Genomic DNA, 12,460 nt, shown 5'->3' on the forward strand with positions numbered 1-12,460 from the left:
GAAACTTCCTTACAAGGCTGTGAGCAAATCTTGAGATTAGAATATAATCTATAAATATAATCTTGAGATTAGAATATAATCTATAAATATAATCATAGTACTGTCAATGAAAGGAAACATATTGAGCACTAAGCTTATCACTTGACTTTGGATTTATGGCTGTAAGCCACCAGTGTAAGGCTTTGATTACCATTGATATCAATAGCAATCTACAGTGTGTGCTACGGGAAGGCGACCCAGACATCTAGGATTAAAGTATACCCCATCACCATATTTCCAACAAGAATCCTAATCCAGACTCTTCCATGCCAACTTTAACCTTCAACATGCAGCCGACAATATTCTAAAGTATAGTTATATAGTGGAGATGTTGTTTGTCCTTCAGAGATATTTCAGCTTCATCATAAATTCACATTTTGCTGATTACATTCCAGCATTGCAGTAAAAGTCTTTGTACTTTCCAGTCTTTTGCATGATCAATATTTTATTCTATTCATTCAGATATTGTAGATAGACATGCATTATTCACGCACTGGATCATCTTGTTTTTTGATGGAGATTATCATATATGCTTCCCTCGCTTGCATGAGTCACTTATTTGCCCATAAGGCTTATTATGCCATTAAAAAAAAATCTGTTCATGTATACTTGTCATACCCACCCTGTTCCTTTCTCATTATTACTTTAACCCCTCCTGCATTATAATTAACAATTCAGGTTGGGAAAGTAAGCAGAAAAAAAAGAACCAAACGCATCAATTCTCTGTGCATTAGATTTTGCGATAAAGGCACATAAAATGTTTGTTTCTCAGTTAACAAAGGTTTGGTTCACATGCACTGAAGGGAAAGGCCTCAGGCTTGCACACCCTCCCCCCTGACCATTTTTTTTGATGGGAACTAAGGTCTGTGTGTGCAAATGCTTATGCAAAATGAGTATGCACTCCTATCACACCCTTTTTTCACAATAAAAATGTCTAATTCAGTGAAATCACACGCAAATCACAGGTGTCCAACATGACTAGCCTTAAGTGTCTGGTACTAATCATTATAAAACAACTCTTCCTATCGCAATTTGAGTTTGTACCTTAGGGCTGCTTTAGTGCTTTCTTATGTAATTAATCTAAAACAACACTACATGCAGGCAAATTGGCTTCATCGCCAAAGAATGATCACTTCATTCATTTTCTATTCTAGCTTGGGTTTATTCTTCAGCAGCTTATTTTTGTGTGAGAGGCAGAAGCACAGATGAGAAGTCAATATTGGTTTAACAGTCAATCTTTCTTTGCAGGGAACTCTGGGAAGGGTAGCTCTAGGAGGGGGAATAAGAGCCTCTGAGTCTGAGGAACTCTGAACCATGACTGTTTAAAGTGGTATCATAGTGCTTTAAATGTATGGTATGAATGTGGTTAGAGTCTTTGTTAGCTTTTACACAGCAACTCACAGAACAGCGCCACTGCTAGAAGTTCTTCCACTAGCACATCTCCAGATCCAACCAATGCATTTAAAATTGTGTATTTATTAGGTGATCCAAAACATTTTACACTATTCAATAATCAGTGAATTGAAGGTGTAGTACTGAATCTGAAAACAAAGTAAGTCTTTGGCATTAATATATTGTATAACCATGTAACAAAACTCTTGACTGGAATAGAGTAACCATGATAAATAAGAGTCCGGATTGGAAATTATTGAAGATCCCTTCAGATGCCTGGAACAAAAGCAAGTGAAAGCAGAGCATTTTGAAGAATATAATTTGTCAGTGTTTAAATATGCAAATCTATACGTACCTCTTTGGGGCTGAAAGGAACCAAGCCCATCACAGAGCAACCGGGGTGTGTGGAAATTGTAGTCCTATGGTCTAGAATTATTCTTAACCAGGCCAGCCACAGCTTCATGAGTTTCTAGAAATGATTTGACACTAAAGTTGCTAGTTTCAATCCAGGAATTTCATATGCAATTTTCAAAGGGTCTATGGCTGAAACGTTATACTCACCTAGAAGTAAGCACCAACAGGGCTTGTTTTTGAGTAGGCATGTAGTGAACTGTAATGTGAAGCTGCGGGAAATAATAGAGCTGTAGCTTTTCTTGCCTCATGCCTCCACAAGTCCTCAGCTTCTGTAGCAAGCAGGATACCAAGCGCGCCTTACAGCAGGTGGGGAACAGGGTAATATCCCTTGGTAATATACCACCCTGTGCAAGTCTATTTGATGCCCTCCTCCCAGCCCTCAAAGGGCTTTGGGGAGGAGATACAAGGCCCTGGCAGGGTCCTAGAGTCCTCCTAAGGTAAAGGGACCCCTGACCATTAGGTCCAGTCGTGGCCGACTCTGGGGTTGCGGCGCTCATCTCGCATTATTGGCCGAGGGAGCCGGCGTACAGCTTCCAGGTCATGTGGCCAGCATGACTAAGCCGCTTCTGGTGAACCAGAGCAGCGCATGGAAACACCGTTTACCTTCCTGCCGGAGCAGTACCTATTTATCTACTTGCACTTTGACGTACTTTCGAACTGCTAGGTTGGCAGGAGCAGGGGCCGAGCAACGGGAGCTCACCCCGTTGCGGGGATTTAACCCACAGCGCCACCCGTGTCCTCAGTCCTCCTACCTTCTTCCAAAACCCCGGTAAGCACTTGTCTGTCTTGGGAAGGAAACAGGAGGACTCTAGGACCCTCTCAGAGACCTCATGGTTCCTTCACGAAACTGGAGAAGTGCTAACAACAGGGCTTTGAGAAACTGCCCTCTTCAGCTGTGCGCCTGGTGCAACTGCCACTGCTCACCATGCGCTAAATCCACCTCTCTGGGGAAGGAAAGCAGCTGAGAGGAGCGATGATGGAAAAGAAGAACTCCCATTATTCCTGACCGACCTTGCTATCTGGGACTGATGAGAACTGAAGTTGAACAGCACCTGTAGGACCACAGGTTCCTCATCCCTGTTGTAGACGTACAGAAAGCTTCTTTGGGTTGCAACATGGCAACCCGAGGTAACACTATGCAGTACAGTTAAATCCTGCCCACCTGAAGTTAATGGGATTATTCATGTGATTATAGTAAACTGGATTTTGTCCTTCGCATGCCATGGCATCTGCAAATAAGAAGGTAATTTCAGCATGTCAATCCTTTCATGAGTTTCATTCAGACACAGTTTCTAACAGGGGTCAGCAAACTTTTTCAGAAGGGGGCCAGTCCACTGTCCCTCAGATCTTGTAGGGGGCCAGACTATATTTTTTTTAAAAAATGAACGAATTCCTATGCCCCACAAATAACCCAGAGATGCATTTTAAATAAAAGCACACATTCTACTCATGTAAAAACACACTGATTCCCAAACCGTCTGAGGGCCGGATTTAGAAGGCAATTGGGCCAGATCCAGCCCTGGGCCTTAGTTTGCCTACCCATGGTTTCTAACTTTATGGTGCATCCTTTTTTGTTTTCTGTGAGAGGAAAGACAAAATTGTGATAAAGATAAGTGGGCTCGTTTTCAAAATCCTAATCCTCCTTTAAACTGGGCACCTTTTAAACAGTTAACAATGTGAGCTTTTCCAAGGATTTAATGCCATAATACTTGATTACTATTTAACTTCTCTGATATACTAATGTAAAATTTCACATGGGGTTCATAGTTGTTTTTTTAAAGAATAGTCTTTATGCCTTCTGATACTTAATCCAGTTCTATCCCCCCAGTAGTGTGATATCTATAATGGCCTATAAAAACATCCATCTGTAAACACGTGGGGTTTTATTTGATGGTATTGCTCAACTAATGGAAATGCTTCTGACAATGAAACGGGGAGAAAAATGATCTTCAGCAACTCCCCTCCCTCGTGCAGCTCCCCCCCCCCCAGCTCCTTAAATTTGCTCCAGAGGATCTATCAACCCTTTGGGGGGGGACAGGGAGGATAGTGCTGAGAACTGATTCACTCCCCATTCCAGAGATGAAACCCAATGTGCTCACAGGAGGGTGCTTTTGTAGACTTTGCTCTTATTGGTAGAGGGGTGTGCGACTTTTGCTGATACCATCTGCAGCCCTCCAGGGCCACATCTCACACTATTCTATGGCGTGGGAGGTGATGCTGGGGGCGGCAGGGAGAGGACGAAATCAGCAGAAATCTCTTCCCATCAATATCCCCGTCAGTTGGATTCTTCCAATGGATAAAAGCCTTCCACAGGCAAGAGCGTTTTTTCATATGTGGAAAGTGAAATCTGGGTCCAACCTTCTGAGTTGGATCTAGAGAGATGTGAGTGGAAGAAAATCTGGCAGTGGTCCTGCTCAGTGAGGTTGTGTTAGCTATTTGAATACAGTACTATTGGGCTGAATTCTGCTTTTTATAGTATTGCTGCATTGCATTTTATATTACTGTATGTTGTTGGGTTTATTTACGTATGTTGCTTTGTGAGAACATACTCCTGAAAAGAAGGATAAAAATTTAGTAAACAAACTATTGTAAAGAGAGCTAACTGAAGATCTGTTGCGATGTTACACTTTGCACAAACAGAAACACATATCTGAATTTCAGTACTCTTTCCTCATCAGTTCATGTCGTTTAGTATTGTCAACACTGATTGGCAGCAGCATTTCAGAGTTTCAGACAAAGACCTTTCCCAGCCTTACCTACAGATCCTGGAGATTGAACTTGGGACCTTCTGCATGCAAAGCAGGTGTTCCACAATTGAGCTACAGCTCCGTATCACTGAGTTATGCAGCATTTCATATTATTTATCAGACAGAAAATGTTAACTGGGCATATTCCACCACACCATCTACAAGCAAAGTTTTAAAATACATTCACATTCTTAGGTGCCAAGATCGAAGTCTAACCCAGTGGTTCTCAAATTTTTTCAAACTTTGAGAACCGCTGGTCTAACCACTGGGCAAATAGGCATCTGGATTATTTTCCAGGAAGATCCAAAACTATCCCCAAGACTGGATTTATTCTGCTGTTAGGAGTTAAGCATAGGCTGGCATGATAGACATAACTGAGGAATTAGATTACATGTAAAAGCCACTACTTCTGAATAAATTGTGCTGAGAAAGGGGTGAAGGGAGCTTATTTGCTTCATATAAGGGGAGCAGATGCTTGTGGGCTGGGCAACAATTCATACCTATCAGAGTGAGAGAGCTTGGATGGGTTGGAGAGTATGGTTGGAAAAGTGCCATATTACTCAAAAGCCCCAGAGTAAGACTCTTCCGGCACAGAGTGGACCCTCCTCTGTGTGAGAGATGGAGAGGAAAAGGGTGGACTGTGAGAAACAGGGTGGGAACTGTTGCTAAGACTTTTGGTTTGAATGTCTTTTCTTTTCACCTAGGTATTTGGTTAAATTGGAAATACTAAATTTTGTCACTGTAGTTTTTCCTCATTTACCTGATGACAGAATTGTTAAGTTGATGTTAGACTCAACTGTATGATAATTGCTTTGTTCCACATGAAGGGACTGAAAATATTCAATGAAGAGTGGGCTATACTGTAAGTAATAAATTAAAAATTAAAATTGGAGGGAGCACCCGGATTACTGTAAGTAATAATAAAAAATAAATTATTTTCAGTAGTAGCACCCCAGCTCTGGAATGCCCTCTCCGGAGTTGTGATCAAACCAACACTCATGGCGAAACCTCTGCAATAGGCTAAAGTGGTGCCACTCATTTGGCTGATGCAATTACAGTGGTACCTCGGGTTAAGAACTTAATTTGTTCTGGAGGTCCGTTCTTAACCTGAAACTGTTCTTAACCTGAGGTACCACTTTAGCTAATGGGGCCTCCCGCTGCCGGCGCACGATTTCTGTTCTCATCCTGAGGTAAAGTTCTTAACCCAAGGTACTACTTCCGGGTTAACAGAGTTTGTATCCAAAAGTGTTTGTAACCCGAGGTGTTTGTAACCCGAGGTACCACTGTATTTTGTTAGTACAGTCATACCTCTGGTTGCGTTCACTTCATGTTGAGGAGTTTCGGGTTGCGAACGCAGCAAACCCGGAAGTATATACTTCCGGATTTCGCCCCACGCGCAGAAGCAATCTGCACACTTCATGCATGCGCAGGAGCGATCTGTGCACTTCGCACATGCACAGAAGCATTCTATCGCACTTCTCGCACGCGCAGTAACGGCACTATACTTACAGACTTCTTGAGGTGCGAATGGCACCCCGAAATGGATCACATTCATCATTAGAGGTACCACTGTATATTGTTTGCTTTTATCTTAAGCTATACCTAAAATAAATATATTTTTATTGTATTTTAATGTTATTGCTTGGGCTGGGATTGTGCAAACTACGAAGAGTGTTTATTAATAATTAAAATGAATAAATAAGGTCTACCCCACCTTTCTTCCATATAACTCAAGTTGGTATCTCCAATCTAGGCGCTGACTAAGGTTCATCAAGGTTGCTGTGGTATTTGCCTTCCAACCATGCCCTGGGACCATTTGCACAGCAGCCATGGTTGGCAGACTAATTAACTGTGACATTAGATGACTAAGAACACTGTTTGAATGCACCTGTCTATGCAACATATTAAAAGGACATTATTACACATAGTTTCGATTGTGTAATCATCCATTTCTGGAGGTTTTCCAGAGCCTGAACATTTTTCAAATGGCATGATAGGATTGCATTTTAGTCTCTAGTGGCTTTTAGCAGTGCCCTTGGAGGCTTTGGCTTAGCATATTGTTAAGTTTACTGAAATTTCTGCTTTATACATTTCAAACCCTTTTAACAGGAGACTAGCTACCTGTTATTTTCCATTAAGGCCAAACATCTAGCTCACCTATGTATATCAGTTTGATATTTGGTCTGTAAAGATATTCAGATATATTTGTTTCAACCTACAGATGAGCCTCAATCACTCCTTCTCTGTATTGGGAAAGTCTTTTCTGCCCTTTCATTCTTTTTGTGTAGTTGATTATACCCTTTTTCTTGTTCTTTCCCCCATCTACTTTGCCTTCAATCACACATTATTTATATCCCATCTTTCTTGCTTCATGGAACTCAACAAATTGCACTTGTGGTTCACAGGTGACTGTCCATCGAGACCCTGATTAGACTCAGACCTGCCTAACTTCAGAAAGGTGTTGGCGTTAAGATACCTTCAGATCATAGCCTGGGACATCTAATTTTAAGCAAAATGTATATGTGGGGAGGTTAACTCTGCAGATGGACTCTTACATCATGCAGAATTTCAAATCAAGACTATTTTGAATAAAGATATAGCTAATTATTGTAATAGTTGTTATCTGACATTACATAATTATGAGGTGACATGAACCACATCTCTTCCACATCTTTTGTTCGTAGAGAATGTAGTTGAAGCTTATGGCCAATGCAAACATTAGGCCCCATTCCCTAAATAGCATTTCTGGCCTGTGGATTGTGGTGAGAATTTGGGACAAGTCCATGCACATATATGACAGAAGTAATGTCATCCCCATATGACACACAAGTAGTGAAGCAGTTAAGTACAGAAATTTCACAAGCACATACTAAAATAGTTGGTCTTAACCAGAGACCTGTCCACACTTCCCTTTCTTTGCGTGACTTGCCGAAATGTGACTCATGTTTCCAATTATCTGCAGACAAAGACTGTGATATAAAAAGGCTGGTCACCTGAAAGTAAACCTCTCTGAAAATATGATTAGGGTTGGGCTGAAAGTAATGTGTGAAACGGGACTTATGCCCTTTGTAAGTTACATTTATTTAAAAGTTGATACTGCTTTGCTTTAAACAATTGTCCTTAAAAGGATCCTTTGCCGAGTTTAGTGGTGAAATGTTGTCTGGATATTCTCTGGATGTATTACTATTTGGCAACTGTTCTTCATCACCATGATTTTATAGTACAACTCACTATTTGACAGGTGCACAAGGTGATGGGGCGTAGGGAGGGGGAGGAATCTGATTTGCAGAAGTGAGAGAGATATTTGGTGGCTAACCTACAGCAGTAGTAAGTATTGACCATGATCTACCAGCTGACATGCAGAAGTAGCCAGTATCTGAGAGGTGGTCCATGGCAGCCACAAACACTTGACAGTATCTGACAGGTGATATGCAGCAGCAGTCAGTATTTGACAATATAGCACAGGCAGTTTGCAAAACAATTTACTGCAATATTGCAATCACTCATTTATTCATTGTAACGGTAGAACTTCAAATTTTGGTGTAAAATGTGATCCCTTAAATTCAAAGTTTAAAATCCAAATTTCAAAATTTAAACTTTGTCAGATTTGTTTTAAAATGGAAAATTCTGTTTTCTTAATTTAAGTGAATCTGAAGTATGACAGGTATAACTCAGTTAAAGAAATAGGTAAACCAATTACCCAAGGGTTTTTGAAAAAAGTAAAATAAGATGCTGCTCATTTAATTCTTCTCACTTCTTGGGATTAGTGGGACATGGTGTCTTATGTCACACAGTGGAAATGGGCAGAATAATAGAGAGGACATACATCCATTTAGTTTAATGGGGAATACTACCACATGGTGGGTATAGGATTGCAACTTTAGCTTATGCCTCTTGAAACAGGTGAATTGTGAGAAACTACTAATTGCCATTCTAAGTCTGCATAGCCACAATGTGAGAAGCAGGCAAGTTTCAGTTAAGCAAATTATGCCTTTAGGAACTCACTGCTTTGTAGGTTAGCCCAAAATACCTCTTCCTATTTGTTGACGAGCAAGCTCCAGAGACATCCATGGCAATCCTAAAGACTAGTGTTGCCTTTTCTTTTGTCTTGCTAGCTTGCTTATACATTTTGAATACTGTTGCTAAAATCATTAGGAACGCATTGATAGTAACTGGTGTTTGTTTTTTGTTTTACAAAGAGAGCATATTCCCACTAAAAGAGATTTATTTTGATATACTGGAAATGCACGGTTTCTATAGTGCCAAACATGTTTGGTACTGTCGTTGAAAGTTATTAGCACATTGGTGATCACCACACACTTACAGCTTGATCAGCAGAGATGGCTTATGGGGAAAGCCATGCTCACTTTCCTAATTGTTAGGGGCCCAAGAAGAGTGAGGACAGTCTATATTTCGGTTCAAGTTCAAGAACAAGATTCTAAAATACACACACACCCCTATCTCCTTAATTTGCTTACATTAAAAAGAAGAAAGCAAACAGCCCAGAATGAAAAGGTTCAGTGATATATGGCATATAATGTATGGGATTGATGGTAAACGTGATAAATCTGTGTCTGTAATTTTCTACTCCAACATCAAGGTAATGATTCTGAAGCTGCTGAGCCTGATGGGGCTGTAGTATAAACTTGCAGAACAAGTTGAGTTTCAGTGTTGGGATAGAAGAATATCAAAACTACAGGTTAAACAGGGTGTTGCAAGATTTAATTAATATTTGTAATTCATTCCAAGTTCCTCAGCAGAAATGGAAGCATCCATTCTGCTCAAAACTACCCTGTTATTTCCAAAACTGCATAATCCTGCATAAAGGTAAACATTAACTATTCAGGTTCAGTTGGGATTGGGGAAGGAGACATACTTTGCAGTACATGATAAACCTACTAGGTTGCAAGTTTTCTTCAAAATATATTGCCTACTGTTTAGCACTCATTGTTTGGAGCATGATCTTGGATTAAAAAGTACACTATTATACCATGCCAGTGCTTGTGAAATAGAAAGCTATGAATAGTTCAGGAAGAAGGAAGTTTTACTGAGTCCATTTATTAGCACATTCCAACACCATGAAATGCTGAGGATGAAAAGCCTATAAATTGTTATCTGGTGGCCCACATAACACAGTTTGGGAACCCCTGATCTAGGGCACCCTTTCCCAATCTAGTACCTTACAAATATTAGACTACAACTCTCATCATCCCTAACCTTTGGTGATGAAAGTTGCAGTCCAACAATATCTGGAAGGCTTATCTAGCACATACGATAGTGAACAACTTAAGTTCTCTTAGCCACTCACATAAACCACTCATTAAGAATCAGTAGTGATTTTTTTAAATTGTTTATTTAAAAAGAATGCAATTTCTTTTCAATTTATTTTCTTTTCAAATTTAACAAGGTATCAGCTGCATTGATTTAGCTCAGTAAGGATGCTATCCAATACATACTTACCTGGGAAAAAGTGAACTTAGTGGGATGAACTTCTGCATAGACAAGCATAGGATTGAACTGTACATTGTTTTTACCATATTTGCTTTACCTTCATATTTTAATGTTTCCCCTCATCATTAGGTATAAAAAATTGCAGATCCGTCTATTACATTAAGCCTTAGGAAAGAATTATAACTACCCATGGAGAATTTGATACTACAGTATTCAGTCAATTTATTTGGCTTTTCTTTTGCATGAGCTCCTAATTTAACTGAATGTTTAAGTGACTGGACTTTTCAAAGGACTATATGCACAAGCAAATGATGCTGGCTAGGTGGAATAGCCACCCATGATTTGAGAACTGCAACTGCAAAACTGTTAGTCATATACGACTATGGTACTCTTCCTCATGAAGGTTGGGTTAAAATGGATAGGGAATCTAAGGCTTAGAACCCAATTACAGCCCTCCAGGCCTCTCACTATGGCCTTAGGGCTCTCACAAGGCCATTTCCCCCTTGACACCCCACGCCCCTAACTGGCCATGCTCCATGCCCTCCCCTCAAGTGTTTTGTCTAGCTTGAATGTGTCCAATGTTACATCTGAACACCAACTCCCACCTGCGCCATCTGGAATGTGTTTTAAAATCTTCTGCGGTATAAATATTATCATGCCCTGGAATAGAGAATTCAGGTGCTGAATCCTACTAGCCATGTAGGCAAGATAAACAAGAGTTGAGGTATCGGCTTACTTGGGGAAACCCTGAGATATGCAGAACCAAAAAAATCTTTAGAGAAACAAACCTAAAGGGGCATGCTCCCTTGAATAGCCTAAATATGACTGAACATGCTCAGTGACCAAAGATTTTTCTGTTTGGATTGGCTTCTTTGTCAACTACTGATGCTCTTATGCTGTGGTCATTAGTGTTTATTTTCTACCAGAAGGGATTTTATTGCAATTACAAAATTGTGATTTTATTTCCTTACTGCCATATTAGATTGTTGTGTATTTATGTGGTGCTTGTTTCAATGTTTCTGTAAACTGTTTTGAATAATATTCCACAAGATAATGTGGGATATAAATTATTGAAATTATCAAGTAACAATGGTTACTTAAGTAGATAATTTCCAGGAACGTTTCCTGCTTGGCAGGGGGTTGTTTCCTGCTTGGCAGGGGGTTGGACTCGATGGCCCTTGTGGTCTCATCCAACTCTATGATTCTATGATTCAATCATGCCGTTCTGCATTTTCCATAGGCTCAAGTCACCCTCACTTTTGGGTCATTAGCAGCAGCTTCTTCCTGCCTGTTGTGCAACCTCAGTCACTGCTACTAATACATAGCTCAGTGAGAGGCAAACACATGCAACAGATAAATTATGGGTTGAGCCATTCATACCAGAGACAGGGACTCCTGTCCTTCCTGCCACCTTTCATTTGGTGGATGAACACACTGGTGCACCATTACGGCTACACTAAAATCCTAGTTTCCCCCATTATTTTTTTATGGGTAGTTCTCACTTGAGCTGCTGTGCTCATGTCCAGTTGCAGGTTTCCCACAGGCATCTTGTCAGCCACTGTAAGAACAGGAAGCTGGACTAGATGGGCCACTGGTCTGATCCAGTATGCTTGTCTTTATGTTTTTAAAGAGCTCACATCTCCAGGCAAGACAAATACACTCCCCCCCCCATTCAAATATAAGTAATGGGCCTTGACTTGCACAAAATAAACAGCCCCCCCTATAACCTCATCACTTAAAAAATAATAATCTGTATTTATTTAGCTGGACATCCATGACTGAAGTCCCATGCCATGAAATCCTATACATTTATGCTCAGATGCAGGACTGGGTTCAACTGAGTTTTTACTTCTAGGCAAATGGGTACATCATTGCAGCCTTAATCGGTCCTTTGTTTTATCCATAATGAACAGCTCAACTGCCCATAATTTACCTGCATGGGAAAAGCGCACATACAAATAAAGGAAAGAGGGGGAAGTTTCTTCTTATATACCGCACCCGTCCCCTGAAAACTGCCTAACACAGCACCACTGGGGAAAGAGTGCTGAAAGGACTGCCGCCTTAATGGACCCAAGCAAAGGCTGCCATCCTATGCGCATGCTGCCTCAGAAGCACGACTGAACTCCGCGGGGCTTCCGAGTAAACAGGGCACAAGGTTCGGGGCTGCACGACCCACTTAGGTATGCAGCCCTGAGTTCCCCAGTAAAATGAACTAAATGAGTCTGGCGTTTACTGTATAAGCCTGGCAACCAGGCAACGTAGCCCCTGCTTTCTTGCCGGGCTTCGAGCAGCGCCTCACCTTCCTCAGCGCCTGCCAGAAATGCCAAGACATGGAACACGGCGGCCGAACCCCGCCCAGCTGAGGGGTGGAGTCGAATCCAGGGGCGGGAGCAGAACCCGCCTACGTTCAAGGCTGA

The sequence above is a fragment of the Podarcis erhardii genome, assembly GCF_964252035.2.
Source record: "Podarcis erhardii genome assembly, chromosome: 1".
Classification (NCBI taxonomy): domain Eukaryota; kingdom Metazoa; phylum Chordata; class Lepidosauria; order Squamata; family Lacertidae; genus Podarcis; species Podarcis erhardii.